Source organism: Mytilus edulis, chromosome 1 (assembly GCF_963676685.1).
Source record: "Mytilus edulis chromosome 1, xbMytEdul2.2, whole genome shotgun sequence".
NCBI classification, from domain to species: domain Eukaryota; kingdom Metazoa; phylum Mollusca; class Bivalvia; order Mytilida; family Mytilidae; genus Mytilus; species Mytilus edulis.
In genome coordinates this window covers 102,267,194-102,289,127 of record NC_092344.1, presented here as the reverse complement: position 1 = coordinate 102,289,127, position 21,934 = coordinate 102,267,194, and the positions used below count along the sequence as shown (strand labels likewise).

At 33.6% G+C, this 21,934-nt stretch overlaps 1 protein-coding gene and 1 long non-coding RNA gene across 2 annotated transcripts in view; one reads left to right on the top strand and one right to left on the bottom strand.

Moving 5' to 3' along the window:
- The window catches only part of LOC139516491 (uncharacterized), a 735,418-nt gene that overhangs the window by 695,181 nt on the left and 18,303 nt on the right, over positions 1-21,934 (bottom strand). The gene's annotated exons all lie outside the window — the stretch shown is intronic.
- Positions 14,474-20,021, top strand: LOC139516565 (uncharacterized). Its single transcript, XR_011662983.1, has 3 exons — positions 14,474-14,592; positions 15,566-15,676; positions 19,891-20,021. It is a non-coding gene; the product is annotated as an uncharacterized lncRNA (long non-coding RNA).

The following is a 21,934-nucleotide window of genomic DNA, read 5'->3' as shown; positions in this document are numbered from 1 at the left end:
CTAGTACTGTTGTTTCACTCTGTTTCTGTAGCCTGGATAATCTTGATAATAGCAGTTAGTTTTCAAGTTTGAATTTATAGTTAAAAGCTTTCTTTCAACATGTTCAAGGCCTTTTATAGCTGACTTTGTGGTATGGGCTTTGCTCATTGTTAAATGACGTACGAAAATTGTTGAAAATGTTTGTTTACCTTTGTATCAGTTGTTTCTAGTTGCTTTTCTATGAGGTTTCTCTTAATCACAAGCACTTCTTCAAGCTTCGAACTTCATATGTTTTGAAGCAGTATGGTTCAGCTGTTTTTCATTATTTTACAAATTAGACTTCACTATCGCTCATGGAAAAAATATTTAGCATAAAGAGCCAACATATAGTAAAATCAGAATAAATTCAAGCCTCATAAATTTTTCTTAATTGATGTCTTGTGTATATATATATATCTGTGACTGTATCTTACATTAATTTGTAGGATCCTTTACTATAGATAATTTAGCTGATCTGTAACAATAACATCTTCATGCCTTATATATATCATGTACTGTAGTACGCCGCTAGATTAAAACTGACGAGGAAAGGTAACACATGGCCAGCGAAAGCTCTATTTTTGTAGAGCCCAGGTGGTCGTGTGGTCTAGCGGGACGGCTGCAGTGCACGCGATTTGGTGTCACGATATCACAGTAGCATGGGTTTGAATCCCGGCGAGGGAAGAACCAAAAATTTGAGAGAAGCAAATTTACAGATCTAACATTGTTGGGTTGATGTTTAGACGAGTTGTATATATATATATATATATAAGTACGTCTGAGTCAGTGACAACCCTACAACAGATGTATCCATTGGATTGCCATCAATGATGGTGATACATGGCTGTGTACATAATGTATATAAAATATATATATATATATACAACTCGTCTGATACGCCCGACGTCTTGTGTGGAAGTTTTATGCAATATAACCATAAATAGTTTCTGAGGAAGTTTTAAGCAATAACCTTATATCATTTTTGAGACACGGCGGGACATGTGAAACTCCCCACCCTGGTTTTTTTTACAAAAAACTTTTACAAAAAACTAAAATAAAATTTTGAATCAAAACCAAAAAGTATACACTACAGATCTTTAGATTAATATAACAAAGAAGTGTGTAAAGTTTTAAGCAATAATCATAAATTATTTTTGAGATACAGCGCGACATGTAAAAAAACACTCCCCTGTTTTACAAAATACTCAATAACTCAAAAATAAAATTTTGAATCATCACCAAAAAGTATACAGATCTTTAGATGAATATAACAAAGACATGTGTAAAGTTTTAAGCCATAATCAAGAATCGTTTTTGAGATACAGTGCGACATGTGAAAAAAACACACCCCTAATTTAGTTACGAAGTGCCGTAAGTCAAAAAGTTTAAATCTTATTTTCACCAAAAGTATACAGATCATTTGACCATCATAAGAAACAACTATACATGTATTAAGTTTCATGAAATTTGGATAAGTTGCTTTCAAGTTACGGTTTGCCACATGTTTACGCTGGACAGACAGACAGACGGATAGACAGATGACGGATACCGGACATTTGTATACCATAATACGTCCCGTAAAAATTTTGACGGACGTATAAAAATGCTTATGTGGGCTCTTTTTGGCCCCTAATTCCTAAACTGTTGGGACCAAAATTCCCAAAATCAATCCCAACCTCCCTTTTATGGTTTTGAAGGCTGTACGGTGACCTATAGTTGTTAATGCCTATGTTATTTTGGTCTTTTGTGGATAGATGTCTCATTGGCAATCATACCATATCTTCTTTTTTATATTATGTTAAAATTTAATAGATTTCTATTTACTTATACTAAAGGTATAGTGCGAGAACCCAATGTCTTCTGACAACGACAATGAAGACGACGCCAAAGTCATACCAATATACGACCAAAAAATTTTCAGACGGTGATAGAGCAGATTGGTACAGGGCTTCCAAAAAACATTTGAGCCAGCCGGACATTTTATATCTGATCCCGATTTTAATCCCTTAAGACTAAGTCACAAAAGGCAATCAATGAGCTACAAACCGCTGAAATGTAAGAAAATAATTGTGAATAGACCGATCAATTTATACGATGTCCGGTACTGAACATAGTTTACCTGTCACCTGAACAGGTAGATATCACCTGTCCAACAACTAATTAGCCTTGATTAAAATTAGAAAGTATTGAAGTTGGGGTTGTTTTGATAGTAATTAATCTTCATGTCACTTTTATGACCGGAAATGTGTAGATGTTAAAGGCAAAAGGTTGGGTCAAAAAGATCGTGACTTATGTTAAAATGACCGAAAAAGCCTTGAAAACTAAAATGTATATGACCGTTTCATGCTTTGCCCAGCCGGACTTTTACCGGACATTAATCAAATGTCCGGAATATATGACCGTTTTGGAAGCCCTGGATTGGTACCCAGAGAAAACATTGTCAACCGCGGCATTTTGACAGTTAAATAATAAAATCTAAGCCAAAATGTAAAACTTAAGCATTGTATTCAATAACTTGATGTAAATTCAATTCATTGTCTTTTAAATTGTCGATTTTGATTGGTCTGGACGAGAGGGTAACATTGAAAAAAATTGTCACCCACTCAGCTATGTGATAGAGTAAAAGTATAAGCCAATCAAAATATGGCATTTTAACGTGAAGTATAATGATTAATTTTGTGATACATGTAAAATCATCATCCATTCTTTACTTACTCTGATCAACTTTTTAAGAAGCTAATCCTTGACTAGTAGTAGTATTGCATTGTACTATATACCTTCATTTATAACTCTCAATCAAAAAAAAAAACAATGTCAATTATGTGATCCTTTTAAAATGGATTTTCAAACTCTTTTGCTGCCTGCTTTCATAAAAAATATGTTTTTGTATACTGATTTAATAATAATTAATTCATTTTTAATGTCATACTGACCTAATCAGTTTTCTTTTCTCTAACCAATACATCTATTCACACATGTATTCGGTTCTTCTTGAATATTTGGTCCATAGATCATTGCAGTTTCAAATGCCTGGAAAATTTGATAATAAATATGATGAATGAGTAACAATTGGTTGTAAAGTAACAAGTAATTAGTTTTATTTAGTAATTTTTTATAAAAATTATCATAAATATCTGACACAAATGACTAGTATGAATAAATAAAATTTGCCTTTACCATGAGGTCAGAAGTCCTCGAGTTAACATATCGTTATTCATTTATAGAAATATCAAATGGAATAAATTGGGAAAGTAATATTTTAATTTAACCCTTTTATTACTTTAAACCATGGATGGATCAGTGTATTTGTGTGTGAGCTCTGGGTACAAAACTTCAAATCTATCGGTCATAATTTTCAGTGAAAGTTTATAGTTATTCTAATTCTAACATACATGACATATGTATACTTTAAAATCATATCAGTTCTCTAGATGTAGAGCAGACAGACAGACAGACAGACAGACATGACATATGTATACTTTAAAATCATATCAGTTCTCTAGATGTAGAGCAGACAGACAGACAGACAGACAGACAGACAGACAGACAGACAGACAGACAGACAGACAGACAGACAGACAGACAGACAGACAGACAGACAGACAGACAGACACAGACAGACACACACAGACAGAGACAAATAGACAGACAGACACAGACAGACACAGACAGAAACAGACAAACACAGACAGACACAGACAGAAACAGACTTTTTAAGAGGCTAATCCTTGACTAGTAGTAGTATTGCATTGTACTATACCTTCATTTATAACTCTCAATCTTTAAAAAAAAACAATTATGTGATCCTTTTAAAATGGATTTTCAAACAATTATTATTCGACCGACCGACCGACGGACACAGACAGACAGACACCGACAGACCGAGACAGACAGACACACACAGACAGAAAGATAGACAGACAGACAGACAAACAGACAGAGACAGACACAGACAGACAAACACCGACAGACCGAGACAGACAGACAGACACACACAGACAGAGAGATAGACAGACAGACAGACAGAGACAGACAGACACACAGAGACAGACAGACACACAGACAGACAGACAGAGAGAGACAGACAGACAGACAGACAGACAGAGACAGACAGACAGACAGACACAGTTAGACAGACAGACAGACAGAGATAGATGACTGATCACTATAGGGCAACCTGCCTTTCTAATGGGCCCTTATAATTTTGGATTTATATTCTAAATTAAGCAAATTTGATTCATTCAAATAACTGCAGTTTCAAAAGTAAAAAACTGAAACTTCAGATAAAAACCTTATACAAATTATTTATTTATAAAATATCTAAATTGTAATTGAATAATAATTGAAATCTATTAAAACTAACTAGAGTGCACACAATAATTTGTATTGATAGTCCCAGAGGTAAAGTTTACTTCAAATTTAATATAAACTTAACATTATATAAATTTTAACAATGATTCATTAAAATGCAGTCAAGGTCAGATAAACGAAATCAGACACACATGTTCACCTTACAATTATTACATGCAAAAAATATAGTTGGCATATTGTTAATAGTAAACATGTACAAGAAAAGACCAAACAAGGAAAACTTTTAATGAACCATGAAAATTCAGCCAAGGTCAAATGAACCATACCAGACAGACATGTGCACCTTACATTCATTCAGACATCAATTATACATGACCTTCTCACTGAATAGATTCTGAAAAACTGACTTTAATAAAGCAGAAAAAGTTAACATTGATATTCTGAACCGTTAGCCACTAGTCCAATACCCCAGACTAGTATTAATTGATTTGGACTGGTGTAAATATGACCTTATAACTGAATTGTATCTGAGGAACTGACTTAATCAGGAAAACTAAACATTGGCCAAGGATGGAACCATGAAAATGTGGTCATAGTCAGATTAACACTGTCAAACTTACATGTACATGTATTTTACAACCATTCCATACATCAAATTTAGCTGACCTTAAGGTTTATTACTGGTACCAGTACATGTAGTGTCTGAAAAACTAACTTTTAAGCTTGTAGACTTAAACACTAACCAATGAAACATACATTTGGCCAGTAGTTTTTCTAAATAGAATGGCGTCATATTTTTCATGTTGGGTTCCTTTGAAGCTAATTATACAGTTACTATGGGTTTTTTTCTCATTGTAGAAGGCTACAAAATTTGATTGCCAATAAATAATTGCTTACATATCACCATCATAAGCTGATTGGCCATTATGACAAAAGTGTGTCAGAAATCATATGATATATATCTGATATACTTCCTCAGTCATAATAACCTTCCATCATTACCGAACTGAACAAAGAAATAACACGATGGGTGCCTTATACAGTGAAGGAAATTTTTACCCTTCCAGACCACCTGATTTCACTCCCAGTTTTTAGAGGACTTCGTGTTGTTTAATTAATATTTATAACTGCTGATGTAAATGTCTTTTGGTTTTGTGAGTCTTTGTTCATGTTGTTTAGGCCATAATAAATAATAGGTTTGTTTGCCTAAACGCTACCTACCCAGAAAAAAGCTGCCTACTCAAATTCTTTTATTGTCCTGATTTAAAGAAGTTTTTTTTAATCAAATAGGCATGAAGACTAATAAACATCTGATACGTAAATTTCTTTTTTTGAAAAGAAAAAAAGAAAATGCCTACCTACCTAGCCACTGTCTCAACCTTAGGGTAGGGTTTGGGCAAACCAAAATATTTTTAAGTGTGGCCTTACTTCTTGGTTTTGATTGTTATTCAATTCTTACATGTACATCCACTCATTTAAACTTTGGTGAATTATAAGCTGTCTCATTTAATAGGAATCATATCTCCTTATTTTATATTGGTGTTACAAAGAATTGTAGAAATATGAGCTGAGGCTCAGTGGCGGATTCAGCCATTTAAAAAAGGGGGGTTCCAACCACATGTCCCCATTCAAATACATTGATCGTCCAAAAAAAAGCGGGGTTCCAACCCCGTAACCCAAACCCCCTGGATCTGCAACTGGAGCTTGTATGACCATTTGATTCTGACAATGTCTGATGGCAGATTCTGGAAATAAATATTCTGTCCCCCATTATAAGCAATTAGCAAATGTTAAGTTTGAAAGAAATAATCTTGTCTTATCAAAAATGAAAATAATAAGTATTCTGGCCACAAAAAAGAAAAGATTATAAAATAGTTGTCTCTGTCTGCTTGCCATATATGCATATAATATTCACACTTATTACTATCATGATTAATAGAATAGTAGAATAGAATACAAAGAGAATGTGTTCATATTACACGGATGCCGCAATCGCACTATCATTTTCTATGTTAAGTGGACAGTAATATTGGGGTCAAAACTCTAATTTGGCATTTAAATTAGAAAGATCATATCATAGGGAACATGTATATTAAGTTTCAAGTTAATTGGACTTCAATTTCATCAAAAACTACCTTGACCAAAAACTTTAACCTGAAGTGGGAAAGACGAACGAACAAACAGGCAGAACGACGAACGGACCCTAAGACCAGAAAACATAATGCCCCTCAACTATCGTAGGTGGGGCATAAAAAATGAATTGCTAATCACAGCATCCAACAGTCCAAAGCTTTCAGAGCTGAATAATTAAATTAAGGAGGCTCAAGGGTATAAAAATTTCAGAAAAAAATTAAACATTTGTTTTTCATTACAAATTTTATTTATTACCTTTTGTAGTTGTTACTTTATCATATGGTACAAAAATCATTCAAAACAATTCATTCGCGTTGGCCCCAAATGACTTTTAAAATGTAAACATCATTGAAAAAATCCAAATTATCTCCCTTTGATGGAAAAATGTCATTGTTTGGCTTTAAAATTGAAATATCTTTTTTAACTCATCGGTGACCTATATTTTTTAATATAATTTCCATATATGCTGAGCTACTTAAACTAAATTATTGTAAAATGTGAGCGATATCTGTAATAAATTTCTTTTTTTATTTTGATATTACCTTTATTTCTCCTATTATTTCAACAGAAAAAAAACACCATGCTTCTTTCGAAGGCAGATTGTGAGCGCAAATGAATGGTGACCCCATTTTTTTATTTTATTTTTCTTTAGACCCGCGAACCAGAGGCGGATTTAGGGTTTGAGAAAAAAATTTGGTTGCTTATATAGGGAATCACTGTCACTGAAGCCCGACTAAATCGGGCCCCCTCTAAGGCAGCCAGTGGGCCCCCACTTGTGAAAATTTCTGGATCCATCACTGCGAACCCCCTTCCTAAATTTAAATGCAATGATTTACAATGATTGTTTAAACAATTGCAGAAATAAAAACTAAATCAAATCATTTATCAAACTATTCAATTAACAGGTTGGGAACAAACCCCCTGGATGGTGATTATACCTGTATAGAGGGATAATAAAATTGAGAAAGGAAATGGTGAATATGTCAAAGCGACAACCACCCGACCATAGAGCAAACAACAGCCGAAGGCAACCAATGGGTCTTCAATGTAGCGAGAATTCCCGCACCCGTAGGTGTCCTTCAGCTGGCCCCTAAAATATGCATAATAGTACAGTGACAATGGACGTCATACTAAACTCCGAATTATACACAAGAAACTAAAATTTAAAATCATACAAGACTAACAAAGGCCAGAGGCTCCTGACTTGGGACAGGCGCAAAATTGCGGCGGGGTTAAACATGTTTATGAGATCTCAACCCTCCCCCTATACCTCTAGCCAATGTAGAAAAGTAAAAGAATAACAATACGCACATTAAAATTCAGTTCAAGAGAAGTCCGAGTCTGATGTCAAAAGATGTAACAAAAGAAAATAAATAAAATGACAATAATACATAAATAACAACAGACTACTAGCAGTTAACTGACATGCCAGCTTATCTTTCTTTAGAGGGTAAAAATTATCCCTCTATAGAGGGGTATTTTTGTTTGCACTGGATTTAAAGCAAATTAGGGCAGAATAGCATTTTCTAGTTATATTGGCTATAATCTCTAGCATTATATGCATCAACATATGCACTTTACTAAAAAATGGGATAACCAGTTTTCTGCTAAAGTGACAAAACTTGCAATCTATTGTATACCTATCTGAACACCTGATCAACAACAAAAGGAATAGTTGACCTTTAAATTTCATGTTAAATCTAACAATAGAAATTCTGTTCAGTGAGGCATAAGTGAGTAGAATTTACCTGATCATAACATCTTTCAATCATGGATAACAATAGATTTTATATTTAGTTAGATAAGCATCAAACTGGGCATGTGCATATTAAATTAAGTACATCAATTGGTGCATCAACTGTTCCAGGTTACTGCCATAATAAGAAGAGAATGCCATTCTGCCCTAATTTGCTGTAAATCCAGTGCAAACAAAAAATACCCCTCTATAGAGGGATAATTTTTACCCTCTAAAGAAGGATTATCCCTCTATACAGGTATAATCACCATATAGGGGGTTTGTTCCCAACCTGATTAAGACCAGCATTGGCAGCAATAGCAACCAGAATAAAACATTATTACCTCAACAAAATTAACATCACGCCCCTTTTTTCCACTCAGGTAATCCCCTATTTTTAAAACTTTATCCTACCAAAGTTTGATATCAGTGGCAGATCCAGAAATGTTCATAAAGGGGGGGGGGGGGGCACTGACTGTCCAAAAGGGGCCTGCTCCAGTCTTGCTTCAGTGATTCTCTAACCAATTTGTTTTCTGAAAAGGGGGCCCCTGCCCCAACCTCAATCCGTCCGTGGATCTGTACTATACAAGCTGGGATTTTACAAGGGTACGACCATTTTGGGGGAGAGGGTTGCAGATTTTATGTCACTTTTTAGAGTAGCAGAAAATAAATACGCTGGTCCTGGTCTGGCCACCTTCAGTTGGAAATAAATATTCTGACACTCAATGACCATGTTTCTACATTCTCAATCTGTCTTTAATTTCTGATATTTGTGCAAACTAGAAAAAAAACTGCTAAATAAAAATGCCACTTAATAAAAATAACTATGTTCCCAAAGGAGATCACACCTTTGCATACTTATCAGATTAATATTTTTTGTTTGTTTGGCCTCACCTTAATATTTTCGTCTGCACGATTTTTTGTCAAACTACGTCATACCGGAAGTGAAAGTTACAGCAACACTTGTGAAGGAAAATGTTACCAGTGGCAGTGAAAACGCATCTTGACCATTTTCCAGAGTTAGATAAGGATATATATGATAGCATCGTGGAGAAGAACGAAGAAAAAGGTAATTTCTTTACAGATAGAGATATTTTATTACCACCTTTCAATAATGTCATGCAGATAGAATCCGTGTATAACAGCTCGCCCCATTGGAAGTCGCCCCACTTTTTCACCAACTCGTCTAGTCCGAGATTACTACTCGTCCAACCTTCTAACACATCGCCCCTCTCTTGCACACCAACTCGCCCCATAAAGAGTGGAAAATGCGATTGCAAATAGTTCTGACAACTCATTAAACAATGTTAAATTTATATGGGTTACGTAAGGTTCATCACCAACGGACAAAAGTGGCTGTATTCACACTGTTTTACACCTCAAAAAGTTTTAAACTCTTCTGTGTACAGACTTATCTGTGCAGTTTGAAAGGTTTTAAGGCCTTGCATCCATAATTTAGATATTAAAAAGTTAAATGCATTTTGTGTTTCAGAAAGATATAAAAAGTGATATGGCATGACTGAGACTATATAGTAGTCTCAGGGCATGGTATGAGACCAAATGGCGCTAAATAAGAAAGTATAGGTCACTGTCAGTGGCGGATCCAGGAAATTTCATAAGTGGGGGCCCACTGACTGACCTAAGAGGGGGCCTGCTCCAGTCACGCTTCAGTGATTCCCTATATAAGCAACCAAATTTTCTCCAAAAAAGGGGGGCCCGGGCCCCCCCCCCCCCTAAATCCGCCTCTGACTGTCAGGCCTTCAACACTACAACTTATCGCTTATCCCGGCTGACCTGGCGGCTTGAACTTTTGACGCATACAACAATCACTTTTCCATTGTGGCGTCAGATATTATGTTTTATGACGTCAAAATATTATGGGAATCTGTGTGATATCCAGTAATGGCGGACAAATAGCGTTAAGGTGTTTGAGGACCTGTGTTCAAGTTTGGTTGCTTCTGCAGGCTTCAAATTGATTTATTTGTGCTATTAACCATGATTTATAGGTTCCTCGATCCTGTAAGACCCTTTAAAAAAAAATGATGTTTTCATCTCAAAATTTACTATCAGTAATACATTGTACAAGCTATAAAAAAGAAGATTGATTGATTGCAATGAGACAACTGTCCGCAAGAGTCCAAAATGACACAGACATTAACTTCTAAAGGTCACCTATTAATCTGGAAAACTCTTAAGGCATATTACATGGCAGTCTGCACTGTTAGCCACTAGTCCGATGCCCCAGACTAGTAAAAATTGATTCGGACTAGTGAAAATTTTCAAATTTTTTTATAGTTATATAAGGACAAGTTTTGATATTTAGTGTCCGGACTAGTAGATGAAAAAGTTTTTGGCGCAGACTGACATGGCATACATGCATGGAATAGATATATATATGTTGTGTACAAGATGTAAGTTTGTACAAATTATAATTTGTACAGGGTTTTTGTACAAGTTATAAGATTTTTGACACCTACCTTCTTGCAACAGGTGATACAGGTTTAACTTATACAATGTACCAGTGTAATGTTTTAAATTCAAAAAAATATACGTCAACCTAACATTTAGTGCTATTCTCCTTGCCTTCAAACTGGAAATGAGGATACCTGAATGGTTTAAATTCTAATTTTATTTTTTTCCTTATACCATATTCATATCTATACAAAATCTTTGTGAGGTATTATAATGTTTTTGTATCAATGCTCAGTATTAGACTGTATCATGAAGTTGTGAAAAATTGACAGAAATATGCGGAGCAAAAGACTGTGCTTGCATCATCCATTTTTGTTCAGCAGGTCATAAAACACTGATAACTTGTACACAACATATATATATAAATAAAATTAAATGTGTATTTTTATTTTTGGAAAATTAAAAACTTAAACCCAGCAATTTTAGCCCCCCTTTTTTTTACAGTGCTGCAACATATTAGGTTATTGTTAATGCATAGAATATTTTACATGTTCTACTCTAACATGTCCAAACATTGCCTAGTTTCGTGGGACTCAGGACCCTCTTTTTGGAAAATCCTGGATCTGCATCTTGAATATATACTTTAAATACATGTAAGTTTTAAATACATGCAAGTTGACATCTTGTGGTTAAACATGATATCATTTGATGCTGATATGTTATTGGAAGTATGTAATATATACTTTAATAAAGAATTTTTCTTAAAAATAGTTGTTTAAAATTCAAAAATACAATTAAGTTTCCTAGAATTCGGGTCTGTTCATGCCCAATCACCTTTGTGCCCACTCATGTTCGCCCTCTTTCACATTCGCACCCTGTAGACATGTTGTCGCCCCTTTTTAGCTCACCTGGCCTAAAAGGCCATGTGAGCTTTTCTCATCACTTGGCGTCCGTCGTCGTCGTCGTCGTTAACAATTTTTCAAACATCTTCTCCTCTGAAACTACTGAATGGATTTGAATGAAACTTAACATGATTGTTCCTTAGTATATCCTGCACAAAATGTGCGCTTCGATTTTTGATCCGTCAAAAAACATGGCCGCCGTTACTTAAAATAGAACATAGGGGTCAAATGCAGTTTTTGGCTTATATCTCAAAAACGAAAGCATTTAGAGCAAATCTGACATGGGGTAAAAATGTTCATTAGGTCAAGATCTATCAGCCCTGAAATTTTCAGATGAATCAAACAAACCATTGTTGGGTTGCTGCCACTTAATTGGTAATTTTAAGGAAATTTTGCAGTTTTTGGTCATTATCTTGAATATTATTATAGATAAAGATAAACTGTAAACAGCAAAAAAGATCAGCAAAGTAAGATCTACAAATAAGTTAATATGACCAAAATTGTCAATTGACCCCTTAAGGGATTATTGTTCTTTAATGACAATTTTTCACAATTTGTTCATCATATTTGCTAACTTTAAAAAATCTTCTCCTCTGAAACTACTGAATGGATTTGGTTAAAACTTAGCATGGTTGTTCCTTAGGTTATCCTACACAAAGTGTGTGCTTTGATTTTTGATCCGTCAAAAAACATGGCCGCCGTTACTTAAAATAGAACATATGGGTCAAATGCAGTTTTTGGCTTATATCTCAAAAATGAAAGCATTAAGAGCAAATCTGACATGAGTAAAAATGTTCATTAGGTCAATATCTATCAGCCCTGAAATTTTCAGATGAATCAAACATCCAATTGTTGGGTTGCTGCCACTTAATTGGTAATTTTAAGGAAATTTTGCAGTTTTTGGTCATTATCTTGAATATTATTATAGATAAAGAGAAACTGTAAACAGCAAAAAAGATCATCAAAGTAAGATCTACAAATAAGTTAATATGACCAAAATTGTCAATTGACCCCTTAAGGGGTTATTGTCCTTTAATGACAATTTTTCACAATTTGTTCATCATATTTGCTAACTTTAAAAAATCTTCTCCTCTGAAACTACTGAATGGATTTGGTTAAAACTTAGCATGGTTGTTCCTTAGATTATCCTACACAAAGTGTGTGCTTTGATTTTTGATCCGTCAAAAAACATGGCCGCCGTTACTTAAAATAGAACATAGGGGTCAAATGCAGTTTTTGGCTTATATCTCAAAAACGAAAGCATTAAGAGCAAATCTGACATGGAGTAAAAATGTTCATTAGGTCAATATCTATCAGCCCTGAAATTTTCAGATGAATCAAACATCCAATTGTTGGGTTGCTGCCCCTTAATTGGTAATTTTAAGGAAATTTTGCAGTTTTTGGTCATTATCATGAATATTATTATAGATAAAGATAAACTGTAAACAGCAAAAAAGATCATCAAAGTAAGATCTACAAATAAGTTAATATGACCAAAATTGTCAATTGACCCCTTAAGGGGTTATTGTCCTTTAATGACAATTTTTCACAATTTGTTCATTATATTTGCTTACTTTAAAAAATCTTCTCCTCTGAAACTACTGAATGGATTTGGTTAAAACTTAGCATGGTTGTTCCTTAGATTTTCCTGCACAAAGTGTGTGCTTTGATTTTTGATCCGTCAAAAAACATGGCCGCCGTTACTTAAAATAGAACATGGGGGTCAAATGCAGTTTTTGGCTTATATCTCAAAAACGAAAGCATTAAGAGCAAATCTGACATGGAGTAAAAATGTTCATTAGGTCAATATCTATCAGCCCTGAAATTTTCAGATGAATCAAACATCCAATTGTTGGGTTGCTGCCACTTAATTGGTAATTTTAAGGAAATTTTGCAGTTTTTGGTCATTATCTTGAATATTATTATAGATAAAGATAAACTGTAAACAGCAAATATGATCAGCAAAGTAAGATCTACAAATAAGTCAATTTGACCAAAATTGTCAATTGACCTCTTTAGGAGTTATTGCCCTTTAAAGACTTTTTTCACAATTTGTTCATCATGTTGACTTACTTTAAAAAATCTTCTCTTATGAAACTGCTGTATCAATTTCAGCCAAACTTAGGCTAAATGAGTTTCAGAGTTTCAGAGTATCTAGTATAAATTTTATATTTCATTTCCTTGTATGTCAAGAAACATAGCTCCTATGGCTAAAATAGAACATAGGAGAAAATGATTTTTTTTTGCTTTTGAAGAAAATAGGACGATTCAAAGAACATTTAAATAAATTGAAAAGCCAAAATAATCATTGATGAGAGATTAAACCAAAAAAATTCAGGTGAGCGATTCAGGCTCTTGAGAGCCTCTTGTTTTTTTTGGTTTTGTGTTTTTATTTGTAATTGAGTTTTGGTAAACGTGGTAAATGTATTGCTATAAACATACCTTTTTTCATAGTTTCCAAATAAAGTGAGATTCTGATAAAAAAAATTGTGTCATGGTATTTTAAATTTATTGCTTTAAACATGATAAACATTTGTTTTTTTTATTGTTTTTAAATGAAAGTGAGATGTACATTTATAATTAACATTTAATAATTATGACATCAAATTAATTTAAAAAAATCTTTATTATAATTCCTCACATTTTATTTAAGAAAATATGATTATTTGGTATAAACATATAGCTGAAATGAGAATAAAAATTGGGCGTGAACGTGTAGGGTGCGAACAGACTTCGGGGGCGAACATGTGAGGTGCTAACGTGAAGGATGCGAACAGACCTGATACCAGTTTCCTTGCTGAACAAAAATCAACATACATTTGTAATCAATGAACATGATTGGAAAATATTTGCGACAGATAAATTCATTATAAATGATAATTGATTTTACTTATTAATAGGAATAATTAAAGGAATTATAGAAGGGAACACACAACTATTATTTTAATATTTCATTTCTACTAGGATTCACAAGAAATGAAACATTTGGCAAATTGCCCCAGGACTGGAAAGGCTAAAGGAGTAAAATGAAGTACACAAGAAATAAGAATTTAGACATGTGCTGCAGCTAGAAACAGATATGTAAGTATTTATAAATAAAAATTATCAGTGTTCCCAACATTCCCAAAGTTGGGATTGGGGGTGAAGGTTTACTGCTTATCCTGCTACATTTTTGTACCTTAAATAAATGTTAAGAAGAAAAATTGCTTACTCTTTATGTTAATAACTGTATAATAAATTTGCTGTTAATAAAGAATCTTGATTTTGTAATTTGCTTTTAATTAGTCCCCTACCAATGAAGTTGATGTGGAATTAAGTTTGCACTCCGTCTGTCTGTCTGTCTGTCTGTCTGTCAATTCTCAGTCGGGTAAATCAGTTTTCCACACTTTTTTCTTCCTTCTTGAAGATATTGATTTAATGTTAGTTATAAAGTTGTATCATGACACAAGTTATAGATCAAGTTTGAATGGTATTTTGGTCTGATGATTATGTCCAGAGTTATGGTCCAAAAAAAATTTGATATCTATAACATTATTAGTTTGGGTGAAAATACCATGATTACCAAACAATGTTGGGACATTTTTTCTGACGTACATTGTATGTTTTTCTATATAGAATGCTTTATAATATTTGTGCGTTTTAGCTGGATTTACTGTATTGGAAATACAATTCAGTACCAATTAAAATGTACTTATTTATGCATTACTACTATATGACATGTACAACAAACTACAATATATATATATGTATAGCAATTGCAAAATTCCTTCTGAACTAACTAATTCAGTAAAGTGAATGAGTTCCAGCTGGAAAAAACATGTAGTACATGTATGCACTGGAAGTTGGTATCCCTGTTTTTGTATATGTACACAAAATATATATTTATTGTGAAAGAAATAAAAAATTTCTGCAGAATAGTATCCTCATGTACATGTATTTATAATAAACATTAATAAGTAATGCAATACATTTGTTTTCAATGTCATTGACTTATTCAACAACATATTAGTATGCATGATCACATGAATGAGAAATCATATAATTTTTTTTTCAGGGGAATATTTTGCATATAAAATCCAGAGAATGAATCAATGGCAATTGGACATATCTTAATTTCTAGAAAGTGTATCCTGGCATGCCTGAGGAACAAGCCTGTGTGTTTAAGGTATAAAGACTTAACAATTAACATATATCTAAATAGATATACATGCCCCTTGGAAACAATCATTATATGGAAAACTGCCTTACACATGTTACAAGTGCTCTAATGTGTACAATTCTTACCAGATTTTTGTCGAGCCTGCAACTTTTGTCGCAGAAAGCTGGACATAGTGATAGTGATACAGTGCCCTGGTATTGGCAGCGGCAGCTAACTCTCAAAAGCTTCATATTTTAGAGGGTTGAAGACTTGGATGCATCATACTTTGTATATAGATGCCTCATGTTATGAAGTTTCCATCAGTCACATGTCCAATGTCTTTGACCTCATTTTCTTGTATATTCAGTGTATGGAAGGACTGTAAGGTGTACATGTCCAACTGGCAGGTGTCATGTGACCTTGACCTAATTTTTATGGTTCAGCTGTAATAGTTAAGTTTTTGTGTTATGGTCTGTTTTTCTTATACTGTATGCAATAGGTCTACTATAATTGGTGTATGGAATGATGATAAGGTGTACATGTCTAGCTGGTAGGTGTCATCTGACCTTGACCTCATTTTTATGGTTCAGTGGTCAAAGGTAAATTTTTAAGTTTTGGTCTTTTTAAAAACTATGTGGTCAACTTTTTTATAGCTTTTTGTTCGGTGTGAGCCAAGGCTCCGTGTTGATGGCTGTACATTGACCTATAATGGTTTACTTTTATAAATTGTTATTTGGATGGAGAGTTGTCTCATTGGCACTCACACCACATACTCCTATATCTAATAATTATTTGGTGTATGGAAATATTGTATGAACTATATGTTAGTCACACAGGTTTTATTTGACCTTGACCTCAATTGGTAAATGTTAAGTTTATGTCATTGTGACAGTTATATTTAGGACCATCAACATAATATCAATGATTAGTAACATTTCAGTGTGTGCACTCTTGTTATGAAATTTATGTTAAGTTTTATGTCATCAATATTTTAGACAAGTTTGAAAATCATTGCAGAACAAATATTTTTAAAACAATTGTTTCCTTGAATGTCCCAAATATAAAAAAAGCAGATGTGGTATGATTGCCAATGAGACAACTCTCCACAAGAGACCAAATGACAAAGAAATTAACAACTATCATCTGACATGATCATGACTATAGTTAATCGTACATGTACAACCTTCAACAATGAGCAAAGCCCATACCATACAGTCAGCTATAAAAGGCCGTGAAATGACAAATGTAAAACATTTCAAACAAGAAAACAAACCACCTAATTTAAGTACAAAAAATTAACGAAAAAAAATAATATGTAACACATCAACAAACATTAACAACTGAATAACAGGCTCCTGACAGGCACATTTGTACAGAATGTGTGGGGGTGGGGTTCAACATGTAAGCGAGATCCAAACCCTCCCTCTAACTTGGGACAGTGGTGTGAAAGTACAACATAAGAATAAACTATAAAAATCAGTTGAAAAAGGCTTAACTCATCAAATGATACAAATAGAAATACAACGCAGAGTAGACATGGCTGGTTACTTGTTTATTTATCCCAACAACAAAAAGACAGCTAAGTGCAGATCTGAGAGTACTCACAGCTACTGGCAGCTAGTTTAAAGCCACTATCATCTAATAAAAAAATCTCGATCTTGGACTAAATTATCAATCAGTACACATCCAACATCAAATGGATTTAGTGTAAAGAAGTCATTTAAACAGTCAGAGGAAAACATGACTGCGCGTATAATGCCAAGATACAGGTTTAGACAGATTATAGATCTTTGAATCTGTATATGTATATAACAGTAATATTTAGTTTGCTTTTAATTTTCTGATAACAAAATCAATATTAATACCAGGAAAAACAATATTCAATGATCAAAATTGGTTTCCAATCTCTAACTTTAGTTTTGAATAACTTGACCAAATGTTATAAAAACATATACAAAATGCTTAATAGCACAAACCGTATGTCAAGATTGAATTTTGGTGGCGTCATTTTAATCGTTTTAGAGTTATGCCCCTTTACAAATGGAAAAACTGCTGAATTTTCAGTTTTCTGTTTTCTAACTTAAGTTAGCCTCAACCAAAAGCAATGAAACTTATACACAATTCTTATTACCGCAAAAAAAAGAGCAAGATTGAATTTGGGTGGTGTCACTTTTAATAAAAATGTTTTCTGATTTTTTTTACATAAATTAGACTGTTGTTTTACCCTTTTGAATGGTTTTACACTAGTCATTTTTGGGGCCCTTTATAGCCTACTGTTCTGTGGGAGCTAAGGCTCTATGTTGAAACCCATACTTTGACCAATAATGTTTTTTTCTTTTTCAAATTGTGACTTGGAGTGAGAGTTGTCTCATTTGCACTCATACCACATCTTCTTGTAATATATCTTTTATCTTTCCCTTTAAAAAAAATGGAAAAATTGCTGAGTTTTTCCTTTTAGTTCACTACCTTGAGTTTGCCTTCGCAAAATGGTATGAAACTTATACACCATACTTTTTACCACAAAACTCTGATCAAGTACAAATTTGGGGAGCATCACATTTACATGTTCTTCAGTTATGTCCCTTTATAACTTTATATGATATTTGTGTCACATGAACACACTCACCATTCATTGAGTTATTGCCTTTGTGTTTAATAGATAAGATATGTGCAACATGGGGGACATTTGAACTCATTTATTGAGTTATTGCCCTTGTATTTAATAGATAAGATATGTGCAATTCTGTTCTTTTATTGATTTTCAATTTTGCTTTAGTTCAGTTATGCAAAGATACTACAGTGTAATACTATATGTTGGAATTCATATCAAGAACAGATAATACACATATGAGTAGATACTGTTGTGAATTTTTAGCTCACCTGGCCCGAAGGGCCAAGTGAGCTTTTCCCATCACTTGGCGTCCGTCGTCGTTGTCCATCATCGTCGTCCGTCGTCGTTAGCTTTTACAAAAATCTTCTCCTCTGAAACTACTGGGCCAAATTAAACCAAACTTGGCCACAATCATTATTGGGGTATCTAGTTTAAAAATGTGTGGCATGACCCGGTCAACCAACCAAGATGGCCGCCACAGCTTAAAATAGAACATAGGGGTAAAATGTAGTTTTTGGCTTATAACTCAAAAACCAAAGCATTTAGAGCAAATCTGACAGGGGTGTAATTGTTTATCAGGTCAAGATTTATCTGCCCTGAAATTTTCAGACGAATCAGACAACCCTTTGTTGGGTTGCTGCCCCTGAATTTGTAATTTTAAGGAAATTTTGCTGTTTTTGGTTATTATCTTGAATATTTTTATAGATAGAGATAAACTGTAAACAGCAATAATGTTCAGCGAAGTAAGATTTACAAATAAGTCAACATGACCGAAATGGTCAGTTGACCCCTTTAGGAGTTATTGCCCTTTATAGTCAATTTATAACCATTTTTCGTAAATCTTACTTATCTTTTACAAAAGTCTTCTCTGAAACTACTGGTCCAAATTAATCCAAACTTGGCAACAATCATCTTTGGGGTATCTAGTTTAAAAAATGTGTCCGGTGACCTGGCCATCAAATCAAGATGGCCACCACAGCTAAAAATAGAACATAGGGGTAAAGTGCAGTTTTTGGCTTATAATTCAAAAACCAAAGCATTAAGAGCAAATCTGACATGGGGTATAATTGTTTATCAGATCAAGATCTATCTGCCCTGTAATTTTCAGATGAATCTGACAACCCTTTGTTGGGTTGCTGTCCCTGAATCGGTAATTTTAAGGAAATTTTGCTGTTTTTGGTTGTTATCTTGAATATTATTATAGATAAAGATAAACTGTACACAGCAATCATGTTCAGCAAAGTAAGATTTACAAATAAGTCAACATGACCGAAATGGTCAATTGACCACCTAAGGAGTTATTGTCCTTTATAGTCAATTTTTAACAATTTTTATAAAATTTGTAAATTTTTATTAACATTTCCACTGAAACTACTGGGCCAAGTTCATTATAGATAGAGATAATTGTAAGCAGCAAGACTGTTTAGTAAAGTAAGATTTACAAACACATCACTATCACCAAAACACAACTTTGTCATGAATCCATCTGCTTCCTTTGTTTAATATTCACATATACCAAGGTGAGCGACACAGGCTCTTTAGAGCCTCTAGTTTTTAAAGCTGAAATTATCAATAAACAAACTCATAAATGCCATGTAAATTAATATTTTATTTCAATCTATATTTACAGATAAGAAAACAACTTCAGCATGCAAGAAAGAAGATACATAGTTTGGAATCAAATATTTGACATTAATTCAATTCATTTTTGTTGCTTATACAATTCTATTTATTTGAAAATTAAAGTTGACTAAAACATAACTGAAATATTTGTCATCTGTGAATATTTGTGAGGGGAGAGAAACATTTATTTTGGAAGGTATATGGCTTTGAAAACAGATATTACAACTAAAGTCATGGAAGTGTTCATATATTTTCGATAAAGATCAATACTAGTTTAAATGCATGAACCACTGTATCAGGTTGGGGTGAAGGTTGGTGCCAGATAAAACGTTTAAACCCAGTGCATTTGTTTGCACCTTCCCTATGTCAAGAACCTGATGTTCAGTGGGCTTATTATGTGTTTAATAATTGTTTCTCAATTTTTATATACATGTATCTTAGACCATTGGTTTTCCTGTCTGAAAGAAGTTAGACTGGAAATTTTTGAGGCCCTTTATTGCCTGCTGACTGTTTGGTGTGAGGTTAGGCTCTGTTGAAGGCTGTACTTTGACCTTTAATGGTTTACCTTTACCAATTGTGCCATTTAAAAATGAGGGTTTAGTGAAAAGGGAGAGACATTTTGCCTTGCAAAAGGCCACCTACGAAATTCCTTATGTTGCAATGGTTCTTAACATGCAGAGGGTGTCACTGTCTCTACACAAGTAATTGAATTAAAAATCCCATTCTGTCTGCCTGCTTGTACATCCTGCACAGTCAAACAGATGGCTCACTTTGGCGATGGTTTTACTGCTGGTACAAAGAAGACCAAGAGTAACCATACTTCTATTCTCAAAGTCACTAATGGAGGTTCAATAGGATATGATCATGATCTAGGACCAATGTTTTCTAGAGATGTTAACTTTGAATGGATTATTTGTGGAGCAACATCCAATTATCTCTTCAGCAAAGTATACAAAATTCAATCCTCCATGACATGTTTTGACCCAGAACATCAGAGGAACTTTGAATTCTAGTTTTACCTTAAAAAAAAACATTAATCTGGAAGCATTGTTGATCTCAGAAGAAGTGAAAAATCATCAATTTTATTTTAAAAAAATTACAATGTCATAAAAAAAAGTTTTTGCCATTATTCACGGAAATTACCTTAAATTATCTTCTGTCAGTTAGATGTCTTCTTACAAAAACCATTTAGCATATAAAAACGTTTAACAGGCTATTATTTGAACTTGGAATTATTTTTAATTATGGAATTTGCATAATTTCTTGTGTTTAAAATTTTTAACAAATTCCAGGTTTATTTGGTATTACAATCTTTTGAGCGGTGAATAACACTTTCCATAAAATGTATTTTGGTTAGATAGTGTTGTGCGCGGCACAGTACATTCTATTGAAAATAAACTATTTTCTTTGTAAAAGAAAGTGTTGTGCGCAGCACAGAACATTTCAGTACAGAATAAACATGGAATTTATAAAAAATTTCAACAACAAAACAAGCAAATTCCATAATTAGAAATAATTCCAAGTTTTTTATGTGTTTAGAATATATTTTATGGGCCACTGGTATTTTTTTGTTTCAATGTCTTCAAGACACCAACATTTTTTTTCAAGACGTCTTGGATGAGAGGATACAATTTTTGAAGTTTCAAAAATGTCTTCAAGATACATGTCTTAAGACATATATTCCATGTCTCAAGACACATCTTCAATGGTTTCATGTCTTAAGACGTATGCTCTATGTCTCAAGACATAAGGTGTATGTCTCAAGACTGTCTCGAGACGTCTTAAGACAATGAGGTTCATTTGCTATGTATCTCGAGTGCATAACAAGTTAAGCATCTCCTGCTATTCATTCATCACCTGCAATGCAAATCAACACTCAGTCAAAACAAGAATGTGTGTCCCCAGTACACGGATGCCCCATCCACACTATCATTTTCTATGTTCAGTAGACTGTGAAAATGGGATAAAATCTCTAATTTGGCATTAAAATTAGAAAGATCATATCATAAGGAACATGTGTACTAAGTTTCAAGTTGATTGGACTTCAAATT